Genomic DNA, 25458 nt, shown 5'->3' with positions numbered 1-25458 from the left:
TTCATATCCCCTGTTCCTTAAGTGTGAGCAGCCCCGGTGAGAACCTAATGAACATTACGAGCTGATGATCAGCTTCTACAGTAGTAGAGATGGTGGCTGAACCATGAGAACACAGGGTCCTATTAAATTATGCACGTTTTTTTTACAAAATATCACAGAGGCCAGTCTGATTTTTTTGAGCATTTATCGGCCAATGAAAATAGTAAATTTTCTTAATTGGCCCCAAATTGAACTGTCTAATGTTGAAAGTGAATCCTTATGTCTAGATAGCAGATTCCTCCCTTTTGATAGAAATAAAGTGATAGAAAATATACTCTCTGGAAAGCTTAAATAAATAATTTGCATAATAATGTCAAGGACTTCTGAGAATTAAAACCCAGTACATTTGCTCTCCACTTCTCCTGCATACCCTTCTTGCAGAAGCTAAAGGACCTCACTAGTCTACGGAGCCTCTGAGCATGTGTGTCAGGCTCAAAGAAAGCATGAGCGGCTAGCCCATCAACGTCCTGTCCTTCACAGCAGGCCTGTCCTTCCGTTAGTGCCCATCAGTGGGATATTATCTGATGTAGAATTACAGTTAGCAAGCCCTCATTTCTGTTGTTCTTCTGGGAGACTTGGCAAATCTGACCGCCAAGAAAACCTTCAACAAATAACTTCCATTTCAATTAGTCCCATTATTTAGTCCTGCCATCCACAAAATCATATGACAGCCTGTCTAAGTGTGTTGATCAGAGATTCTTGGCTTTTCCTTTTTTGAAGGTTGTGCCATCTCCATTCGCCTAGGGGAGTTTTCTTTCTCTCTGGTCTTTTCCCTTCCCCTCCCTGTGAAAGTGTGTTATGGATCATTCTGGCTTTTCAGGCTTTAAGACGCTTGGGGCAGTGTTAGAGATCTGTTGAGACTGCACACAGTGTTTTATATTTAGGCGGGGAAATGTTGTTTCTGTCTAGTGTCGAGTCAGAAAGTATTGTCACCGGGGTTCCGGTGAATACATACAACACAGAGTTTAAACACGTTTCTGCTATCAGCTCAGGGCTGCAGAGAGTTCTCTCCGTCATCCACTGGTCTCAGGCTCACGGTGGTGGTTAGTGTTATGGGCTGTTGGGTCAGTTCTGTCTCGCAGTTTATGTGTGCAACGGACCAAGCACCGCCCTGTCCAATACCGTCGTCCCACGCCGCCCTGGCTTCGAAGGGCACTCTGCTGGCATCTCTTCCAAGAAGGGATTGTTTGTTCTTTTGGCAGCTCGTGAGAGGGCCTTAAGAGACAAAAGGTACAGCCCAATCAGGGACTTCTGAGGAGGTCTGTTGGGAGACTCCGTTTCAGGGCAGAGAGGTCAGCTGAGAGGGTGGTGGTGGAGGCTCCCAAGAGGTAATCCTGACAGTGCTTCTGAAGGACACAGCAGCACCCTCATGGGAGCCTAGGAGGAAGAAGTTTTAGGGAGACTGAAGCCTGCACGGGTGATAAAAAGGCCCGGAACGCTGTGCGGAGGAGTTGTTTCCTCCACAACAACGCACCTGCTCATTCTTTGGGGCAGCCAGAGGAATCCCACGAGACTCGCAAGCGGAAAGTTTCCCAGTCTACCCTACCACCCTGATCTTGCCCTTTCAGACTTTGCCTCCCAGGCGGAACGTGCTTTGAGTCGCCTGAGGATACGAAAACTGCTCTTTGCTGTGGTGTCAATGGGAGAGCACAGATTTGGTGAGGGGGTGGGGGGAGGGGGTAGAGAGATGGGAACATGGCCCTCGGAAGTGTACAGACCCACATAGAGGACCCGTTGAAAAAGAAAATAGCTTTACATTTTCATATTTTCCTTCAATAAAAAAAATCTCTGATTTTAGGGCAAAAGGACTTATTCTCACATGTTGAGAGGTTGAAAGTTGTCACTGATCTCTTATAGGTTACCTTTCTTAGTCAAATAAATCTTCTAGATAATTTCTGTAACTCCTAAATACTTGTACAGGTTATCAATATGCATGAGATGGATGATAAATATACTCATTTTTATCTTTAAACAACTGTCTAAATATATTTGTAGAACTATGGGTTCAAGCAAATGCTGGACTAGTGATCTTTCATTTGTACATAAATGATTATGAGCAATCTTACGCTGCATATGCCTGCAAGGAAGTTAATCCAAGGGGCGGATGCAGCCTATCTAGTTGATGGAAGATGCTTTATTGTCATCTAGGGAAACAGCAAACTTAAAAAAACAATGTTATGCTCTGTCCCATATTGAGTAGAATGTTGTTTATTCTATTTTTTTAAAATAAGGCTGGGTAGTATTTTTGCCCAAAAGGAATTGTTTGGACTGGCATGTTAGAGTGTAACAGTGCATTTCTGTCTTTACTAAAAGAAGGTCTATGTCTAACATCTTCACTGTGACCCCTGAGAGCATTACTAAAATAAAGATTCAGACCGTATACCTCGTTAATTTATTTAAAGACCAGTTGATGCCAGCCCACTTAAGGTTTACCTTATGGCTTAAGGAACCAATTCAATTTGCATAGAAAGTTCCTGAGAGCAGAACAGGGTTGGAAAGGTTCCCTGGGGACAGGGAGATCAGGGATTCATTCCCCTTGGTTTAATCTGTTTCCTTCAGAAAGGGAATATTAATAATGTACTTACTTTCTCTGTTCACCCCCAAGTTATGTTCGAAACATAAATATCCAGCTAGATTTTGGATGATTTCTAAGTTGTAAAGAGTAGGTCTGTGTTTTCCATCTCAGACATCATGTTTATAAGAAATCTGGGGCAGTGCCACTTGAATAGAGGAGTTTTTTTTAACCTCCAAAATTTATGAGTCTTCTATTAGAGGAAAAATATGGGATTTTCTTTCTTTAAGACATGTTTTTATTGGGATAGCCTGGTTGCCATTGCCGCTTAAAACTGATCCCCAAAGAGGAAAACCTCATGAATCACTGGATTGCTTGCCTTGGACCAAGGCCAGGAGGAGCAGTAAGTTTTCAAGATAAACAGTGTTCAGACTGGAAGAATGGCGCAAAGGATGTCTCAGGTGGAGAGTTCGCCCTTCCCTTCTGGCATGTGCTGTATATCATGGAGCCTTACAGATAAGGCTGGAGGGAAATTCAGTGTGAAATAACTTTATTTCATGATGCTTATTTTATCAGAATGCTTCTTGACCAGCCCAAAGTATACAGTTCAGAATTTATTGGCACTCATTAATGGAAGGCTGTTTTCATATCCAACTCTTCAATGTAAGCAGGAACCCTCATCTCACGTTCCTTCACTGTTTTATCTTCAAATCTAGCCCAGGGTATTGCCCAGATCAGATGCTCAATAAATATCTCTTGAATACATAAATATTGCTTGAATGAATACACTCGGGTTCACTTTAGTTGAAGTTTGATTATAAACATAAGTGTAGGATGCTGAAACTATAGCCACTTTATACCCAAATGGAACATTCTATCTTTCTAATTGCCCATGTTTATGTCTTCTGAGGAGCTGTGCTATGCAGCCCAATCACTTAATTCACTTTATTCTTTCATTCATCAAAAAGGTATTTATTGCCTGGCTTGTTTTGCTCACATAGGACATGAGCTACAAATCAGGATATAGCAGTGGGATATATCAGGCCTCAGAGATAGACCAGGATGCATAAGGTGTTTACTTGGCTCTACTTGGTCTTGCAATTCTGTCTATCAGACAAGTGCTTTGGAAAATAAGGTGAGAAAGTATGCAGACTAAAATACTCAGGAGTAGGAGAAATTGAGAAAGGAGACAAAACAAGAATTGATACATTTGAATTACAGTCCTGGAATAGAATATGGAAAGTATGGAACCGACAAGCCTGTCTTGGAAGAAGTACGGCCAGAATGCTCCTTGGAGGAAGGATGGTGAGATTTCCTGCCATGCGTTTTGAACATGTTGTCAGGAGACATGTCAGTCTCTGGAGAAGGACAGCAGGCTTGGTAAAGTAGAGGGGCAGCAAAAGAAGAAGTCCCTGGACAGGATGGATGGACACAGTGGCTGCAACAATGGGCTCAAACATAAGAGCAATTGTGAGGCTGTCACAGGACGGGGCAGTGTCTCATTTTGTTGTGCATAGTGTCGCTGTGTCAGAAATGGTTCGACAACAGCTAACAACAACAACAAGGAGAAGAGGCTATGCAGAGGAGGCCAGGCTGCAAGGATAGGCAGCACAGGAGGAGGGACATTGGTGACCGAGGGTTTTGCAGCGTTGCATGAATTCAACCAATCAGATAAATAGTGCTAAGGGCAGACAGGACCTGGTAGTCTCAAGCCATTGTAATGCATTTGTATGTATGCGGCTCAATGATGAACACCAATAAGATGAGCTAGAGATTAGAGATTTGTGCATGTATGTACGTATGTGTGTGTGTATTCATTTGCATACCTGACTGGAGAGTGGTAGAAGAAAATGGGGGTGGGGAGGAGCGAGAGAGAGAGAGAGAGAGAGAGAGAGAGAGAGAGAGAGAGAGAGAGAGAGAGAGAGAGGTGGCCCAAGAGGAAAAATGTAAATGCTTTTTACTGATGTCTGCACTCTCTCTTGCTCTATTCATATATTTGTTGAGACTGGGGACCCCTGGAGTGAGTGGTCTCATCTTTGTATCTGACATGGGCCCTTGTCAGTATGTAGCCACAGTCAGGTTGCTGAGACGTAATAGCATACTTGCTCTCTTGAGAGTGCAGCAAATCAGAATAATAATGCTTTATTTGGGAGGCTAAGGTTAAAAGCTTTCAGTTGTTTCTGCTGTTCTCTATCACCAAACTCAGCCATTAGTCAGAACCTGGATCAGTTTCTCTAAGAGTGTTATGTCCGGGGGTTCTTATAGGACTTTTATTCTCTTAGCGTACATTTAGTCTGAATAGTAGAAAAGGACAGAAAGCAATACTTGTGATTTTCAGGAGTTGATACATACGAAGCAAATATCAAGAGTATTGTTTTTAAATTTAATTGTTTTAAATAGACTTCTTCTAATATGCATTCTCAGGTTATTTGTATTAGAAATTATTTGCATTTCTTTATTATTTAAAACGATGGTGCATTTTAATGCTGAAGCATTCTCTGGGTCATCAGAAAGATGATTATAAAATAAGCTGGTCTAGATAATTTTGTTATTTACTTATTTTCACAGTTTTATTGGCATACAATCCAATTGTTCAATCATTAAAAAGAGCCCCACAATCACCCACACAATCAATTTTAGAGTATTTTATTTTTGTGTGTGTTCATTTTTCTTCACTCCCCATTCCCCCCCAAACTCTCCTGCCCATATCCCCAAGAAATCATTGATCCAGTTACTGTCTCTATAGATTTATCTATCCTGGATTGCAAGTACAGCAAACAATACAAGCAATACAAATAAAACAACAACAGCAACAAGATAAAACAGAAAATCCTCAATCAAAAAGAAAGCAGAAAATATGAAAAACTGGAACAAATTTAAATCGAGTACAGGGAGATCAAATGATAAGGTGCTACACTTCAACCTAACTGGATTAGCAATAATCCACTTTCCAATGGGCTCCACATGACAGCCAGACTAGCCACTGCCCTCGATCCCTGGACTGGGCATTTAAAGAAGGGCTATGAGGGGACGAACGGACTCTGGTAGTTCAGTAGTTTAACATGCAGGTGCTCACCCAAAGGTTGACAATTGAAATCTGCCAGCTGCCTTGCAGGGGAAAGATGTGGCAGTCTGCTTCCAGAAAGACGTCAGCCTTTGGAATTCTCGGGTGGCACAATGAGTCTGAATCTCCCTGATGGCGGTGGTTTGCTGTTTGTTTGTTTCTGGATGGAGTGGTACAAATGGTAATTGCTGGGCTACTAACTGGAAGGTTGGTGGCTGCGATTCACTTGGAGGCACATTGGAAGAAGACTTGATGGTGAGCTTCCCAAAGGTCAATCCTATGATGCACAGTCCCCTCTGACACTGACACGCGTGGATTGTTTTGTGTTGGAATCGACCCTGCGGTAATTGTTTAATTTTATGGGCTGCAGTCTTTATGTGAAAACTAAGTAGCCCTGTATGTGCATACAATTGGTTTGTTGGTTTGTTTGTTTCGGAGCTTGAGTCCGTAGTACTCACCAGTTTCTCAAAATGAAGAACCCTGGTTTTTGCTTGAAGCTTCCTTTCCAGGCCAATATTTTTTGACTCCCGCTGCTGACATGCAGATACTAGAGCCAGTGTGCTGGAACTGATGGGTCAAAGAAAGAGAGAAGCCAGACGCTGAAAACCAGAGAGACTCCCTTCACGTTCCCATTTACAGAGCAGATGGCTCTGCAGTGGGAGAAATCTACTTTGAACCCCGATTCTTCAGTTGACTAGCTGTGTGGTCTTTGGCAAGAATTCTGAACATAAGCTTCAGTTTTTTAATATGTAAAGCGGGTATAAATAATACCTACTTTAGAAGGCTACTTTGAAGATTAATTTAGAGGATGCATTTATAATATAAAGGACCTGGTACGTACAAACTTTGATTCTTAGATGAATCACTTGCCATGTTGTCAGCATCCCTTGAATTGCCTCAGCCTCATGAGGAACCCAGGCACTTTAGAATGGGCTACCTCTCAGAAATTCTCTGAATTATTTTAAATATGTAAAATAATATGACACTCATACTCATAACACGTGTGACACTAGGGACAGTAAAAATCATCAATTGAAATGAAATGAAGGCCTTTCTGTGCTATGGAATCGATTCTGGCTCACAATGACTCGATGTGACGGGTAGACCTGCCCATCGGGATTGCTGTGCTGAAATATTTACTGGAGCTGGTGTCCTGCAGGTGCTGAAGGGTTTGAACCACCAACCTGTGGTTAAGAGCCAAATGCTTAACCACTGTGTAACTCGGGTTCCTTAGAACTGTCATACACACCCAAAGTTTCTTCCCTTCGCTTTCTCTTCCCCATGTGGGAATAGGATGAGATCAGTTTTCTGATCCCTGGAGGAATGACTAAATTCCCGATGGGATTGTCTCTTTCTTTCAATAACTTGTGGGTTACGCCAGACATGCTGCACGGTCTGGTTTTCTTCTCCGGCTCCCTCTGGCCTGAAGTGCTACAGCGGTGGTGATGGATGAGCGGGTGGTGTGGCTCTGATGGGGAGCAATGATGTGCTACGCTGCTGCGTATGAGGGGAAGCACCTGTCCCAAACTCTGGAAGCGGCTGGAGAACTCGTGCATCGGTGCAAGCTCCCAGGTGTATCCTTCCTGAAGGGAAAGACTCCATGACTCCGGGAGTTCAGCAGCCTGTGAATGGCACCCAAGTGCCCGCTCCACATTCATCTGCAGGAGCCTCTTGGAGTTCATTTTCTTAATTTCAAAACTTGAAACCTCATTTCTCCTCAGGAATTTCTGAAATGAATCATTTCCCCAACCTCTCAGAATTCCCCTGACTTATCTTAAATATGTAAAATAAGTAAGTACAGTGACACATAATTGAAGAATGAAGCATGGCCCATTAATGGATTTCCCAGATAACCCAAACTGGTTCCTTTCTGTGTTTTGCTTTAATAAAATTATAGACATGGTCATAAGATGCATTAGACATTCTCTTACTGTCTCAGACGGGTTTGTATAAGATGAATAATTTAAACTTTCCTTGATTACTCATCAATCCATTGCTGTACGATGTTATAGATCACAGCAACTCCCTCAGGGCCTGCTAGAGCAAGTAGAGCAATTGTCCCCATATTAAGAGTCCACCTTTTCTTGCTTTAGTGGCTTTCAAAGTGTTGGGGTGGATTTTTGTTACGAGATGACCTAAGGAAGTGAGGAATGCCATCACAGTTGACATTCTAGAATGAGTTAAGGCATAAATGGTACCTAGCTTCAGATTGCTTGCATAGAAATGACATTTCTGCACATACATGTCTTCCAAACATATTGACATTGTTATTTATGAGTATAAAATGCATGCAGCATTATAGTTTTTTGTATAATATTCATAATTAATGGGTTATATAAAATATACATTGAATCGACACAAGAATTCCCCTAATTTCCTCTCTCTCCTATGAATTCTTGCTTTAGATGAGTCAAGGAAGCGGCCTCTTTCTAGTGGCCTAGGATAGCGTATACATAAGGTTGAAATCCCAAGATAGGCCCACATCATTGAGAATAGGTTGTTTCCATCACAGTTATTTTCCCTTTGGGTACTGTTTAGACATCAGTTGAAATCCAGCTCTAAGCCCTTTGAAATTGACCTCGAGGCAACCCAACCCCTGTGCTCGGGAAGGCTTTATACCCAGAGATTCAAAGAATGACCCTACTCCTTATAGCTCCGGCAACATTCATGCACTGCCCTGGAACCTCATCTTACCCAGCGACCAAACACACGGAATGTAAATAAGCAGCTGGCTATCCTTTCAACATCTCTGCCTTTCCCCTAGACTAGACAGAAAGAGGTCAGATGAAACTTCTGTGCTTATATACATTTGCATTGGTGTTAGTTGAGGTGGCGACAAAGTTGGGCCATGAAGTTGGACTTTCAAATTCTCTGTATCATCTTCACTAAATGTGCACTTTCTGTATAATTGGAAGACTACATATTCAATAAAATAGAGAGAAAGACATGTAGTCGCTATGAAATAAAATGGCTGTCACAAAAGGAGGGATCAAATGTGAGAGAAGGTGAGCTTCATGTAACACACACACACGCACACTCAACTCGGGCGCCATTCTTTTTCAGAGTACCTTAAGTGGAGAGTGCGAATGTAATGCATGATAATGAGGTGCCCAATTTTGGAAAGTGGTTTTTAAAATGCTGCAGCAGAATGCTATCTAGAGTCTCTAAGGAAAAAGCAAAATCTCATCAGGGATCCTTTAAGCATCATTTTTCTCCTGTTTTAAATGATCTCACGTGAACTTGATGGTACTCAATTTAGCATACAGCATTCTATTATTCATTATTTTTGACCGCTTGCAAAAGGAACAAAAGGCCTGTTATTAATGATTGGCCAATTGCTGTAAGACAGAATCCAAGTAATTATGGACCTCTTTGCTTTGTGTTTATTTTGAATTTGTATGCTCTAAGGAGTTTCAGAGCCCACTGATGCTCAACTTGGAAAATCACTTCTCCAGTAATTCATTGGAAGGTGATCCACCCTGGGTCTCAGGTCTCTGCTCATATTGAAGTTTCCCTCACACAGGAGAGCTTGATGTTTGACTACGGAAGCTTTTCTCTCTTTGATGATTGTGTTTAGGTAGCTATCTTTCATCAGGCGAAAACATGATCTTTACTGTGTTACTAAGGGTGTGCAGGAGACCTGGTGGTACAGGGGTTATGCATTGGGCTGTGATCTGTAAGGTAGACTGTTCGAAAGCACCAGCCATTCCTTGGAGCAAGATTGAGCCTTCTACTCTCCTAAAGAGTTCCAGTCTCGGAAACTCACAGGGGCAGTTCAACCCTGTCCTACAGGGCTGCTGTGAGTCAGCTTTGACTCGATGGCAGTGAGTATAGGTACAGATGCTGGGAGCTCTGGGGGTGCAGTGGGTTAAGTGTTGGGTCGCTAAACCACCAGCCACTCAGATGCATTGAGATGAGGCTTTCTAATCTCGTAAATAGTTACAGCATCAGAACCGAGAGGGGCAGTTCTAGCCTGTCCTGTAGGTTTGCTAGGAATCAGGATTGACTTTTTGGCCATGAGTTGAGAAGGGTACAAAGAAAAAGATCTTACTGCCAGTTAAGATGATATATCAACCACTGAAACTCGCAATGCATCTGGACCCTGCTGCCGGGGCTATGTAGTACATGGTTCAGGTTTATAGCCTTACTTTTTGATTGATGATTAATTAATATAATTCTGAGGCAGTGTTTTTGATCCCAGCAGACTATTATAGTCACATCACAGCCATATTTTACGATAATGTTCTAATTGTGATTGGTCTTGGCCATTTATCAAACGTGTAGGAATCTGTTTGAAGCACCAAATGATGTTTATGCATGGATATATTTATACACTATTTGAAATTGATAGAAAAATGATAGGCTATATACTAAATAGTTTAGACTTTAATGAAATCCTTTATTCTAAAGTCCAAATTATTCCAGCTAACTGATTGTGGATTAACAGGACAAGTTGAATAAATATGGTAGCAGAAGAGATTAAAGGTGCTTTTGTTGTTAGGTGCTGTGGATTCTGACTCATAGTGATTCCATTGGGCACAATGGCCCTGTAGAGTTTTCTAGACTGTGGTTTTTATGGGATTGGGTCACAATATTTATCTCCACAAGAGCTGCTTGTTGGGATAGCACTTCCAATATTTTGTTTAGGAGCTGAGTGTATAACTGTGGGGCCATCAGGGCTCCTAGTGAAAAAGAGGAAGAAATTAGAGTCAGTGGACAACAGGATAGAGTATATGAAACAAATGTCATTTGTGAGAGTTTGAGTATCATTTTGTCAGGCATAGATTGTCGGTGGAATTTTTCATTACATGATTGGATTTGTCAACAGCTTCAAGACCATGGATAAAGTAACCCAAGAAGAATAGTGCATATTTTTTCCAGGAAGTTAAATATCAGAAGCAACTACAGTGTCCTCCAAGGATTTGAATTGATCGTCTCTATAAGATCATGCAGTCCTGTGGTTTACTGAAGGTGGGCTTTTGGAGTGTGAAGGACTGGGCAATAGCACTGTGTTGGCCTGATTGATTCCCATAATGCTGAGACAGGATCTTTGATCCTAATGGATGATGACAGTCATTTAACAGCTGTATTTCATGATAATATGCTAGTTATGATTGGTCTTGGCCATTAATCTGATATATGACAACCCTCTTGAAGCACCACATTATGATTACGCATAGACACTCAGATACCATTTATAACTTAAAGTGAAATTGATAGACTACACAGAGACTATTTCAGGTTTTAATCAAGTCCTTTCTTTTAAATCTTGTTATCCTTGAAGCATCATTTCATAACAGACTGGGACCTGAGTATTTGGCATCAAGAGTAGTCTACTTTGAGAAAGTACAGGCTGAGTTGATAGAAAAACAACAAGAAGTAAATCAAGCTGTTTGACTGTACTGAAGATGATTTTTAGGAAAGCATGGTCGGTGTGCGAGTATAAAGATAAGGTTAAGTTCTTTAAGCAAACTAAAGTACTTAAATATAAACTTCAGAATGGGAGAGCTGTGGATGAACACAGAGAAAAACTGCCTATATTTTCCTTCTGCCTTTGAGAGAGAGAGAGAGGAGAGAGAGAAGATAGGAGAGAAGAGAGAGAGAGAGAGAGAGAGAGAGAGAGAGAGAGAGAGAGAGAGAGAGAGAGAGAGAGAGAGAGAGAGAGAGAGAAAGAGAGAGAGAGAAGAAGAGAAGAGAAGAGGAGGAGAGAGGAGAGAGGAGAGAAGAGAGTTGGGTTGGTTTGTCAACATGTATCCCTTTGGGATGTTGCATGCCAATCTCATCTACCTCTTCCCTCTGGCTTTGCATCGAAACAAACCAAGCCAGTTGCCGTTGAGTGAATTTGGACTGTGGTTACCCCATCTTCCAGAAAGGTACTCGTAGTTTCAACCACTTGAGTATTTCATCTGCAAAATGGAGATTAAACTGCCTATGTGATAGGACTGTATATTAATGTGTGAAGCTCAGTGTTTTGTACATATTGCATGCTCATTGCATACCTTTTATGCAGACTGTAAGTTCACTTATTTAAGCCTCTTAAAATATCCTCACAGGAGTTCTGTAAATATTAGTATGAGTCTTAATTTATTGAATAGAATATTAAAACTCAGAGGAGTGAAGTAATTTTTACAAGGTCAAATTTACCTAAAATAATGGCGAGGAGATCAACTTAGATCTGACAATTCCACGCCCCCCTTTATTTTCTCTGCAGTTCTACCTTCTCAAATCTTTTAATAGAATCTTTTCTGAGGAGTTCATAACAATGTCATATCACTCCCCCAAATGAGAACAATATTTTCATTGCAACAAATTAAAATAAATACCAAGCTACCTTATTTCTGAATACCACAAATTCCCTTAAAATGTGTCCCATTATTTATTTATTTAAATTCATTTTATTGGGGGCTCATATGACTCTTATCACAATCCATACACACATCAATTGTGTCAAGCACATTTATATATTTGTTGCCCTCATCATTCTCAAAACATTTGCTCTCCACTTAAGCCCTTGGTATCAGCTCCTCATTTTCCCCCTTCCCTCTCCATTTCCTCCCTCATGAACCCTTGGTAATTTATAAATTATTATTAATTTGTCATGTCTTACATGGTCCAATGTCTCCCTTCACCCACTTTCCTGTTGTTCATCTCCCAGGGAGGAGGTTATATATAGATCCTTATAATAGATTCCTCCTTTCTACCCGACCTTCCCTCCACCCTCTTGGTATTGCCACTCTCACCACTGGTCCTGAAGGGAATCACCTGTCCTGGATTCCCTGTGATTCCAGTTCTTACCTGAACCAGTGTACATCCTCTGGTCTAACCGGATTTGTAAGGTAGAATTGGGATCTTGATAGTGGTGGGGAGGGGGGGGGTTGGAAGCATTTAAAAATTAGAGGACAACAGAAAAGTGGGTAAAGGGAGATGGTGGACAGTGTAAGACATGACAAAATAATAATAATTTGTAAATTCTCGAGGGTTCATGGGAGAGCGACGAGCGGGGAGGGAGTGGAAAAAATGAGGACCTGATACCAAGGACTCAAGTAGAAAATCAATGTGTTGAGAATGATGATGGCAACAAATGTACAAATGTGCTTGACACAATGGATGCATGTATGGATTGTGATAAGAGTTGTACGAGTCCTCAATAAAATGATTAAAAAACCTAAAACAAAAAACCAAGCAGACAAAAAAAAAGAATTAGAGGAAAGTTGTATGTTTCATTGTTGCTACACTGCACGCTGACTGGCTCATCTTCTCCCTGCGACCCTTCTGTAAGGGGGTGTCCATTGCCTACAGATGGGCTTTGGGTCCCCACTCTGCACTCCCCTCCTTCACAGTGATAGGATTGTAATCCCGTTGTTGTGATTGTTAACTTCTATCCAGTCAATTCCACCTTGTGTGGCTCCCAGTGTGCAGCGTCAGACTGCTCCAGGGACCTGTTAAGTTAGGACTTCCTTTGAAGCTGACCGATGAACTGGTCTCCCAAGGAACCTTCGGGTGGCCTTGACCTGCTGATCTTCCAGCCACGTGGCAGAGCACTTAGTTGTTTGGGCCCCCTTGTTATCTTTGAGTGCCATCAAACCTGTTCTGATTCATAGTACTCCTATGCACAATGGAACGAACCACTGCCCACTCGTGCACTGGCACCCTCCCAATTGCTGTGCCCTCAAGAGCCTGTTCTTGCAGCCCTATTTCACTCCATTTTTTAGGTGGGAGGGTCCTCTTTTTCACATACCTTTTACTTTTCTAAGCATGGTGCCACTTTCCACAAATTGGTCCCTCCTGCTAACATGGCCAAAGAGGAAATCTCCCCGTTCTTGCTTCTAAGGAGTAATCTGGCTGTACTTCTTCCAAGACGGATTTATTCTTTCTTCTAGAAGCCGATGGTACTTTCAATATTCTTCACCAACTCCATAATTCAAATGCATCAACTCTTCCTTGGTCTTCTTATTCAATACAGATTTCAAATGCATGTGAAGTGATTGGTAATACCCCGGCTGTGTCAGATGCATGTTAGTCCTCAAAGTGACATCTTTGCTTTAGTATATCTTAAAAAAAATTTTTTTTACAGTAGGTCTGCCCAGTGAAATATGTCACTTGATTTCTTGATTCTATCTTCTATAGACATTGTAGATTGTAGAGCCAATGAAACATGGGACAACTTAAATATTTTCTGTTTATTATGATGTTGCTTACTGGTCTACTTGTGAATATTTTACAATATTTTATGCTGAGATGTAATCCACACTATGATCTTCATCATGGCTGCTTCAAGTCCTCTTCAACATCAGCAAACGAAGCTGTTGCATTTGCATATTACAGGTGTGACACCAAGGGAAGTCTATATAAGCATGGAATGTATATTAATCATTGAAACAGTGGAAAATATAGGGAAATAGAATTGCTTGTATATTCAGTATTCCAAGACAGTCACAGACAACACCTTGGTACACAGCCTGGGGCACATCTGTTTTATTTCCTCTTATAATAGTATCCTGGTACAATTCTGTTTATAAAGCCTATGTTTTTTTGTTGTTGTTTTTTTTTACTGAGGAAGCCTTTATTTGGGCAAGACAAAAAGGTCTCTGGACGGGGTCCCTTTATGCAGAACGAGGAGCATCTCAAATATATTAGTTTCTCTTTTTAGCACAATGCATGTCATCTGGCGGCAGAACTCCCGCCTTCCTGGTTCAGGACTCGCGTTTGAGTAGCACATAGGCGCCCATCACAGCCAGCAGGGCGTACTTGAATTTGGGGTAGTCATTCATTATTATGGTAACCATACCGACATAGGGCAGAAACCCTCTTGCTCTTCCCACCACGTCCTTCTTTTCCAGCCAGTTCTGGCCTTCCTTGTACAAGCCTCTGTCGTCTACCTCGTTATTATCACCTTTGGTCAGGAACTTGATGTCGCCGTTGTCCCTCAGCACCACCACGATGGGGCTCTCGCTGCCCGTGAGGACGATCAAGCCTTTCCAGATCATGAGCGCAGAGGACACGATCATGGCGAAGTTCAGCACCTGGTAGTACAGCTGGCGCTTGTTCATCTTCCTTAAGTCCCCGAAAATGTCCAAGCCAGACGCTGGGAGATGCGTCCCTACCGCGCTCGCGCGTACCATGGCGGGGTCGCCGGGGGCCGAGGCGGCCCACAGACCCTCATGCCTATGTTTTTAAAGTTAAAATTCACAGACATCTTTCCAAATTTGTCAGTGAGTTCTTAAATAATTCTTTCTGTTACCTAGGCAGCATCGAGTCTATGACTACACCCAACACAACCATTTCTTACTTTTGGTCATCTTTATTTAATTAAAATTATTTTTCATGAACTATAAACTGTTGGGTATTTCCATTTGTGAGCTTGGCCAATTAATCTCCTTAATGTATTTTTCTCTAAGTGGAATTCATATGTTTATATTTACACATTTTTCTAAGCTTTTGATATTGCCACTTCTCTCTACAAAGAAAGTACCAATTTACATTGCCTCTGGCAATGCATGAGAATGCCTATTTCCCATTCCCACACTGATTATTATCATCCCTTTTAATCTTTGAGAAAGACTTACTATGCCCCATCCCCAATTTACTTCATGACTTTTTGCATCCCCATGCGTATTCCGTCTATAAAGTAATCACATATCTAAATTGAGTAAACAAAATTTGAACTTGCTTAGATAAAAGACAGTTTCCAAATACTTAAATATTTATATATCCACCTTCTTTTAAGAAAGACACCCCAAAGAGGCACTCACATTTGCCACACTGACAGAAAACCAAGAATTAATGGTATGAAACTTTATTAAGACCATCCTTGAATTTTGTATTTAACCCTTGAGCTTATTGCTCGCAGAACACATTTTCTGATGAAATCTTGTTTACGCAATTTGCATGGTGACAAACACTTGTGCAGGCTGATGTTCAGAGCAGAGGGAGATCGAAGCTAATAGTGTCTCATTCTGGAATCATGCGTCTCTTTTGTTCTAGTGTGGATTTCAGTCTGCTTTAACCAGTAACAAAAAAGCTACTGCGTGATGCCAATAACTCCTTAGGCCTCAGTGGGAAAACTGTAAAATATGCTTAACAGGTTTGTTTCCCAGAATATTGAACAGAATTGTTAGTTTAGCTCTTCATGAATGCATGTTCCTATATTTAAAAAAAAATTCATAAGGAAAGCACAGTTACTGCTTTGTTTTGAACAAAAATTCTTAGGGTGTTTTCTCACAAAGAAAAATACTGGGGTAGTGTTGTCTTTCTGTATACTTTAGAGCAAATTGCTGAATGATTATGCTGTGCAGGCTGGATCACATCGTTTTACACACATACACACCCATTCACATGGTATGTGATCTCATGTGAGATGCAGAAAAATAATGGGAGCCAGGCAACACTGAGAGACTATATCTTTAGGATCTACACATTTCATAAGCACGTGTGCTAAACAGAACCTGCAAGAGAGGTTTATGCTGACAGACTCTCAACACCAGTGCATTAAGGAGTCTGGTATTCATAACAGTAACAAAATGACAGTGATGAAGTAGCAGTGAAAATAATGTTCTGGTTGGGGGGCCACCACAACAGGAGGAACTTTATGAAAGGGTCGCGGCATGAAGAAGGCTGAGAAACACTGCTCCAGTACCTGCCCTTCCTATTGCATGCATACCTCTAGCTCGTCCCCCTACTGTTAGGTGTTGGCCTCTAATGCATCCCCTTCCTGTTAGTAGGTGGTCACCTATAAGTAGAGGGGCTTACATGTCCCAAGAGTATATCAGATGATGATGAGAAAACAATCTCTCTCTGCTCAGACCTGGTTCCGGAAGTCATGGCGGAGGTGGGTCCTTGCTTGCCTTGTCTCATGTCTCTTTAATTTCCCCCTAATTACATAACTGCACCTGTGCACCCATTCAGTTGTTGGAGGCTCGTCCCCTACAAACATGGGGTCCTGGGTATTGCAAATAGTTAAGGTGTTTGGCTGCTCGCTAGAAGGCTGGAGGTTTGTGTGGACCTAGAGGTACCTCAGAGGAAAGGCCTGGTGATATGCTTCTCATAAGTAATAGCCTAAAAATCTCCATGAAAAGTCGAATGAAGTTCTGCTCTGATACATATAGCCCTGCATGGATTGAATTCCATTTGTTGGTAACTGACTAAATCCTTGAATAATTATCCTTAAATTGGAAACAGAGCAAATCTATAAACTCTACTTGGATCCACACGATTTCCAACTTAATTTTACCTTTCACTGTATTTAAACCCAAACAAAATTTCACATCTTCTATGAAATATTTATCTATACTTGAATCACTAGCCAACCTGGCTGATAAATACAAGTGGGGTTAATTGAAGGGCGGAGGGATAAATGGCTCGGTGAGCCTCACCTTTCGAGTTCTCGGGTCTCTTGCTTTGTGATGGTCAAACCAGGATGAAGCTGCCTTAGCAGTTCCCTGCTTCAGCTTGCAAGGCTGACTTCCTGCAAGACATCCCCAAGGAGAAGCCACATAGACCGACCCTGATGCAGCCCTGGGTTCTAGAGCAGCCGTGTGGAGACCCCTGCCAGCTCTGAGATGTTTACATGCTCACTGACTCGGCTTTCTTCCTGTAGTTGGCATCCTTGTGTCTGTTTTGTGAGATGGAGGAGGACTTTGTGGATTGGTGTTGGACATATGGGTTAATGTTGGACTTGTGGGCTTGGGCAGCACTGGGTTGGGATGTGTTCTTGATGTGCACTTACCCTTTATGTAAAACTGTCTTATACATGTGAGTTTCTGTGGATTTGTTTTTCTAAAGTACCTAGACTCATACACCTACTGTTTAAAAAGTTTTCCTTAAAATCTGAAAACTCATTTCTCTCACTTAAGGACACAGAGTCAACATAAATCTCTGTTACTGCCTAGAAATGCACATTATGTAAGAGCACTCCTTGACAGAAAACAGGATACATTCTAATGGTTGGTCACACCGGGTTCAAGACAAAGGAATAGCTCTGCTAGCCAGAGGAAACAGTAGTTGAGTTTCCATCGGGAGAGTCATAGATCCTTAATAAATTTCACTTTGTACACTGATTCCAGGCTACTTGATCTTGGTGCTTATTGGTGGTTTTCACACTTCAATGGTTGAAAATCAAGTGAAATTAATTCCATAATCTTTGGTACTATGTCCTACGAATGAGAGACTTTGTGGATCACCAAACCTAAACCAAAGGATCAGCATGTGCATGAAGTTGTTGGTTATGTGTGTGTGCGCACGCATATGCATGTGTATATATATTACAACAACATAAACACACAGTCACACAAACACACACATAATATGTTGTTGTTAGTTGTCCTGTGTCAGTTTTGATTCATGGCAACCTCATATGCAACAGAACAAATCACTGCCTGGTCCTGTGCCATCAGCACAATTGCTCTTATGTTTGACCCACTGTTGTAGCCACTGTGTCCATCCATCTCATAGAGGGCCTTCCCTCTTTTCACTGCCCAACTCTTTACCAAGCAGAATGTTCTTCTCCAGGGACTAATCTCTCCTGACAACCTGTCTTAAGGACGTGAGAGGAAGCCTGGTCCTCGTTGCCTCTAAGGACCATTCTGGCTGTAGTTCTTCTGAGACAAATGTGTTTGTCCTTTTGTCAGTCTTTCAATAATCTTTGCCAGTAACATACTTCAAATGCACGGATTCTTTTTCTGTTTTCCTTATTTGATGTCTAACTTTCACATGACTATGAGGCTATTGAAACTATCATAGCTTAGGTCAGAAGGGCCTTAGTCCTATAAATAGAGGAAAGAACTAGGAGGCAAAGGACATTTATAGAGGTCTAAATATAGGCATGTGTATATGTAAATACATTTATGTATGCTAGGGGAATAGACGTATGCATATATCTTTATTTATAAAGTATTAAGGTAGCAGATGGACATTGGGCCTGTACTTTAGAACTCCCTCAATGCAAGAACATTTTGTTCTACTAACTCAGCCCTCTGTGATGCCCACCTTCCCTGACACAATTACTAAAGACAAAGGGAGTGCATAAGCAAATGTGGTGAAGAAAGCTGACTGTGTCCGGCTATCAAAACATATAGCATCTGGTATCTGAAAGGCTTGAAGGTAAACTAGTGGCCATCTGGCTGAGAAGCAACAAAGTCCACATTGATGAGGCACACCAGCCTGTGTGACCATGAGGTATAGATGGGATCAGGTATCAGGCATTAAAGTGCCCAAACAAAACAAAACAAAACAAAATCATATGGATGTGAACTAGTGGGAGGGCAGAGTGGAAACCTAAAGCCTACCAGTAGTCAATAGGACATGCTTGCCAGAAGGGCCACAAGGAAGAGATGAGCCAGTCAGGGTACAGTGGAGCACCGATGAAACACACAACTTCCCTCTAGTTCTTTAATGCTTCATGACCCCCACCCTATTGTGATCTCAATTCTACCTTATAAATCTGGCTAGATCATAACATGTACACTGGTAAGAGCTTGCAACACAGGAAACCCAAGAAAGATAAACCCCTAAGGACCAATAATGAGAGTAGCAATACTAGGAGGGTAGGGAAGGGGAAGCTGAGTAAGTATCACAATGATCGATATATAACCCCCTCCCAGGGGGATGGAGAACAGAAAAGAGGGTGAAGTGAGACTGTGGTTGGTGTAAGACATGAAAAATAATAATTTATAAATTATTGAGGGTTCGTGAGGGAGGGAGGGTGGGGAAGGGAAATAAAAAAATGAGCTGATACCAAGGGTTCAAGTAGAAATAAAATGTTTTGAAAATGATGGAAACATATGTACAGATGTGTCTGACACATAGATATATCTATGGATTGTGATACGAGTTGTAAGAGCCCTCTACAAAGCGATAAAAAGCGAAAAATAGTTTAGTCCTCAAAGTAACATTTTTGCTTTCCAATGCTTTAAATCTGCTTTTGTGAAGCAGATTTACCAAATGCAACGTGTCATTTGATCTTGAGTGCTGCTCCCATGAGCACCGATTATAGATCCAAGCAAGACAAAATCCTTGTCAACTTCAATCTTCGCTTCATTTGTTATGATCTTACCTACTGGTCCAGTTGTAAGGATTTTGAATTATACTTCAGACTGAAGGTTGCAATTCTTGACCTTCATCAGCTTCAAATTGTCTTCCTCACTTTCAACAAACAAGCTTGTGTAATTTGCATACTGTAGGATGTTAATAAGCCTTCCTCCAATCCTGATGCCCCACTCTTCTTCATACAATCCAGCTTCTCTGATGATTTGTTGACATCCAGTTTGAATAATATGGTGAGAAGGTACAATCCAGATATACAACTTTCCTGATCCATGTACAAAAATCCTCATAAGCACAAGGAAGTGTTCTCGAATTCCCATTCTTCTGGAGACTATCCATAGTTTGTTATGATTCACACAGTCAAATGCATTTTCATAGTCAACAAAACACGTGCAAACATTTTCCTGGTGTTCTCTGCTTTCAGCCAAGATCTATCTGACGTCAACAATGGTAGCACCTGTTCCACATCCTCTTCTGAATCCACCTTGAACCTCTGATAGCTCCCTGTTAAGACACTTCTGCAACTGTTGTTGGATGATCTTAAGCACAGTTTTGAGTTCATGTGTTATCCATGATGTTCTATCATCTGAATATTCAGTCGGGTCACCTTTCTTTGGAATGGATACAGATATGGATCCCTTGACATCATTGACAAGTACTTGTCTTCCAAATTTCCTGACAGAGATGAATGAGTACTTCCAGTGTTTCGTCAGCATGTGGAAACATTGCAATTGGCATCTCATTAGTTCCTGGAGCCTTTTTTTAAAAATGCCTTTAGTGCAGTTTGAACATCTTCCTTCAGTACCACTGGCTCTTGCTCATATGCTAGATCTTGAAGTGGTTTAATGTTAACTAGTTCTTTTTGGTAGTGGCTCTGTGTATTCTCTCCTTCTTCGGCTGCTGCTTCCTGTATCATTCAATATTTTATCATTAGAATATTTAAATATTGAAATTTGAGGCTTGAGTTTTTCTTGAGTTCTTTCAGTTTAAGATATTCTGAGAATGTTCCTCATTTAAAATTTTTTTTAATACTAGGTCTTTTCACATTTCATTGTAATATTTTACTTTGTCTTCTCGAGCTGACATTATATATGTTCTGTTCCACTTTGACTTCATCATTTCTTTCTTTTGCTTTAGTTGCTCTATGATTAAGATCATATTTCACAGTCTCTTCTGACACCCACTTTGGTTTTTATCTTTACTTTCCTGTCTTTTAATGACATTTTGCTTTCTTCATGAATGATGTTCTTGATATTCACCCACAGCTCATCAAATATTCTGTCATTGATGTTCAAATGCATCAAATCTGTTTTTGAGATGTTCTCAAGATTCAGGTAGGGTATATTCAAAGTTCTGCTTTGGCCATCATGGATTTGTTTAATTTTCTTCAGTTTCAACCTGAATTTACATATGAGCAATTAATAAGGAATTTGCAATGAAGAAGTCATTGGTCTTACACTATTCTATCATTTGATCTCCAGCTTAATTTTTATTGCCAAGACCATAATTCCCAACTACCGCAGATTCGTCCTCATTGTTTCCAACTTTTGAATTCCAAATTGCTAATAATTATCAATGCATCTTGGTTGTCTATTTGATCAATTTTGGACTGAAGGTCTTGGCAAATTTCTTCAATTTCTATATCACTAGCTGTAGTGCTCCATGCATAAATTTTAATAATAGTTGTATTGACTGGATTTTTTTCTAGACGGACAGTTACTATCCTATCACAGACAGCATTGTACTTGAAATGTCCTTTTTGACAATGAATGCAATATAATTCCTCTTAAATCTGCCATTCCTGGCATAGTAAACCATATGATTTTCTGATTCAAAATAGTCAATACCAGTCTCTTTCAGCTCATTAACATCCAGAATGTTGATCTCTATGCATTCCATTCCACTTTTCATAACATAAAGCTTTCCTAGATTAATAGTTGTTACATTCAAGGTTCTGAATATTGATTGCTATTTGCTCCTCTTTCTTCTCATTTGGAGTCATACCCTCTCAGCAAATGAAGCCTTTACTTCCCTCCGAGTCATCATGATCAACTGTACCTTGAGAAGGCAGCTCTTCCATAGTTATATAAGGTGAATGACTTTCAGCCTGAGGGGTTTGTATCCCGGCACCATCTCCAACAATGTTCTGCTTCTGTTCAAGAGATTTTTAGTATCTAACAATGTCCCATGCTACCCATATCTTTCAGTGGCTAATTCCTCCAAAGTGGACAAGCAATTCCTTCTTTGTAGTCTGTTCTTAGTCTGGAAGAGTTGTTGGAATCTGCTGACTTTGGGTGACCCTGCTGCTATTTGAAATACCAGTGACGTAGCTTCCAGCATCACAATGGCACACCAGCCACTACGTTATGAGAGACTGACAGACAAGTGGTACATGCACAGATACCATGTAGTCCCTTTGCCTATACACAAAGGTTCAAAATGAGTGAGAAGAAGATCACAACATAAACATTGTAGAAGAGCCAAGCATTATTTAAAAGACTTCAGATTTATGAAAGAAAAAATAGCATAAAACCTCAGAATGATTCCCTAGCTTCAGTTAAGAATCAAAGAAATGAGTGTAAGGAATATCCGCCCACGCTTAGATGGTGCCTGTTACCTGCCAGGCACTGTTTTAAGTGATTTGTATGCATTACTCTCCCAGTCCTCCCAACAATGCATGAGGTTTTACTTTATTTTACAGAAAGGCGTCTTAAGGCACAGAGAGGTTAATGGCTTACTGAAGGTCACACAGTAAGTAAGTGGCAGAGCTGTAGCCGACATTTCCTTCTGAGTCAGGCTCGTGCTTCCACATGCTCAAGGAAAACAGCATTGCCATCCATCTCCAAGAAAGACCGTGACCTCTCCAGGACATTTTAAGATCAGTTTGCAAATGTCACAGACTTAAGAACTAATGCAATACCTTCCCATATGGTTAAGCACCAGCAGCGACTTGAGAAAACTCTTTTCTAAGAGCCGAGTCTTTCTAGAACTGAGCCTCAAATAGGTCATTTCCTGAGACTCGGTTCCCTCTTCCGTGAAACAAAAGCCTATTGTAGGTTCATAAAGAGATTAAAAAAATTATTTGATGAGATAAACTCCAAGCACATGCGATCTGGTGCCGAAGTCCTTCTGTCTATAAAGACCACACAGATTGCCGCAATCATATTCTCTGACATAAAATGGGTTCGGCAAAGGATTGGTCATATTCAGAACCATTGTGGCACTTCTTACTTTTCCTCATGTGACACTGGCTCGAGCAGGAAGTGAAGTGGCAACAAGCTCAGCCTGCTCCTACTTGTGGTAGGAATGATCTGCAGACATAGAGGAGAGGGTGCCCATACGAGTACTCACTGCACATGCTCCTTGACTGCTAACTTAAAGGCTGGCCATTCTCACCCAACCAACAATACTTTGGGGAAAAGCCCGGGGATACACTTCTGCTAGGATTACAGTCAAGAAAGAAGAAGCACTTCTCGTCCACTCTGGGACACACAGGTAGCCACGAGTTCATGATAACAGCGTTATCAGACAATTACACACACACACACACACACACACAATCCAAACCAAAACCCTTTGCTATCAAAGTTGAATTCTCACTCATAGTGACCGTGTATGAGCTATGAAATAGAGAAAAGTATAGTTTTAACATATTCCAAACTGAAACTCAGGTCAAATGATTCCATCTGTCAGACCACTAGCCAACAAAAGCCTTTCTTGAAAGCATTAGCCTGAGACTAGCAGCCAGTAGTGATTTTCAACCTTGAGACTTACAAAGCCATTATCCATGAAGATAATAAACCCCCACCCCCCATGCTGCCTGGTGCTGACACTTAATCAAAACCCACAGACAGAGGGTGGGTCTTACCCACATATAAAACATAGCAGCCTCACAAATCATGCTTTAATATTACACCGTGGAAACACCAAGGGTAAAAGGTAAAGCTGGGGCGTAACCACATTGATTAATTGAGGTAAGAAAGGTCAGGCTAGTCTTTATCTTACATGAAAGACTACAGTTTTACATGGAAGGTTTGTTGAAATTTTTCAGATGCAAAAGAGAAGAAAAGAAAGAAAGAAATATATAAATAAAAGGAGCTCTAATGTAAAAACAAAACAAAAGTTGGGTGGGTGGATGGGGAATCTCATGAAAAGATCATTCACAAAAGGAACACACTAAAGCTCTGGAAAGGGCAAGTGGAAATTCTTTAGATTTCCCTTTATGATTAATGGGGCACAAATGATAAATGAACTTGTGGTGAACTAAAAAGATTGGGGGTGGGGTTTGAGTCCACCTGGAAGTGCCTGAGAAGAAAGGGATGGCGAGCTACCACTGAAAAATCAGCCCCTGAAACGCCTTGACTCACACAGGGGCATTGTGAGTGATGAAAGACTCCATGGAAACTGGTCGGTTTCATTTTTAATGAGCTTTATCAGAAACACCTTCTTCACCCGTAAAATAATCATAAGGAAAGTATACTGGAGTCCTGCTGGCACAGCAGTTACATATTGGTCTGGTAACTGCAAGGTCACCAGTTTGAAAACACCTGTGAGCTCTGCAGGAACAAGATGAGGCTTTCTACCACCAAAGAGTTAGTCTCAGAAACTCACAAGGGCCGTTCTACCCTGTCTTGTAGGGTTTGCTGTGTGTCAGAATTGACTTGATTGCAGTAAGTTTTTGGTTTGAGACCACAGGGAAAGAGAATACTACTGACTCAACCCCAGGAAGACCCCAGAAGAAAACCGCACATCCTTTCGCCAATAAGACTCAAATTTAATGAGGCAGCCCTCACCCTCTGAGCCTTAAGATGAATCCAGGTGAAACACCGACACACAATACTCTTTCAAGTTGGCTTGGTGGGGAGACGGAATTATCTCCAAGACCTAAAGAAAATGGAATGTTTTCAAAGCCATGTATTTAATTTTTTAAAATTTTACAAAGCAACCTTATCACCTTCAGAGTATTCCCTATTACACTTTTTACACGTATCCAATATGTGATTCCAGTCTTGAAAACATTTTTCTAACTCATGCTGACAGCACCTCCCTAGGTTTTTACTTCACCTCTTCTACATCGTCAAATTGCTGTCCGTTCATGTCCCTCTTTACTTGAAGAAACAAAAAGAAGTCACATGGAGTGAGGTCATGTGAATAGGGTGTGTAGGGAAAGAGAGGCATGCTGTTTTATGCTCCAGACTGGCTCACTGAGATGGCTGTGTCAGCAGGTACATTGTTGTGGTGGCAAAATCAGTCCCCACTTGCCCCAAGGCAGGCCTTTTTGTTGCACACTGTTATACAATCTTTTCAGAACCTCTAAATAGAAAGCTTGATTAACAGTCTGACCTGGTGGAATGATCTCCAAATGTACTATGACTTGACATGTTCAACCGTTCAGGAAGTTGTCAGATGTCCAGACTGAGGTCTGTCATCGATGGACATTTCACCTGTTTTGAAATGTCCTTTTTCCAAGAGAGCTGTTCTTGTAAGCTGTGGTCAACATCACAACAGTTTCTGCAGCATTTTTCTCGAGCAGGAAACCACATTTCACAGCTGCGTGATGTTCTCTTAAATTGGCCATTACAAAAAACGAGGTTCAAGCAAAACAGCTTTTACAAAAAAATTCACAGTGACCAGAGAGGACTGTCTCAGATGAGGCTCCTGGGGGCACGAACTCCTAGTGAGTTGCTTGCTGCTGGCCTAGTGGGGAAAAGGTGCACTACAAAGACTATGCTCTGCCCAGTGCAATTCCATGGTTTTTTTGGGTACAGATCTGTAAGAAAGGCTTGCCAAGCAAAGTGGTGCT

The 25458-nt window shown here is 41.2% G+C and overlaps 1 pseudogene; it reads right to left on the bottom strand.

Annotated features, from left to right (window-relative positions):
- Nucleotides 1-14142: 14142 nt before the first annotated feature.
- On the bottom strand, nt 14143-14769 carry LOC142424119 (signal peptidase complex catalytic subunit SEC11C pseudogene; annotated as a pseudogene).
- Between the last annotated feature and the right edge of the window lie 10689 nt (nt 14770-25458).

Source organism: Tenrec ecaudatus, chromosome 13 (assembly GCF_050624435.1).
Source record: "Tenrec ecaudatus isolate mTenEca1 chromosome 13, mTenEca1.hap1, whole genome shotgun sequence".
Lineage (NCBI taxonomy): Eukaryota > Metazoa > Chordata > Mammalia > Afrosoricida > Tenrecidae > Tenrec > Tenrec ecaudatus.
The sequence above is the reverse complement of the archived record's forward strand: the minus strand, read 5'-3'. Positions and strand labels throughout refer to the sequence as shown.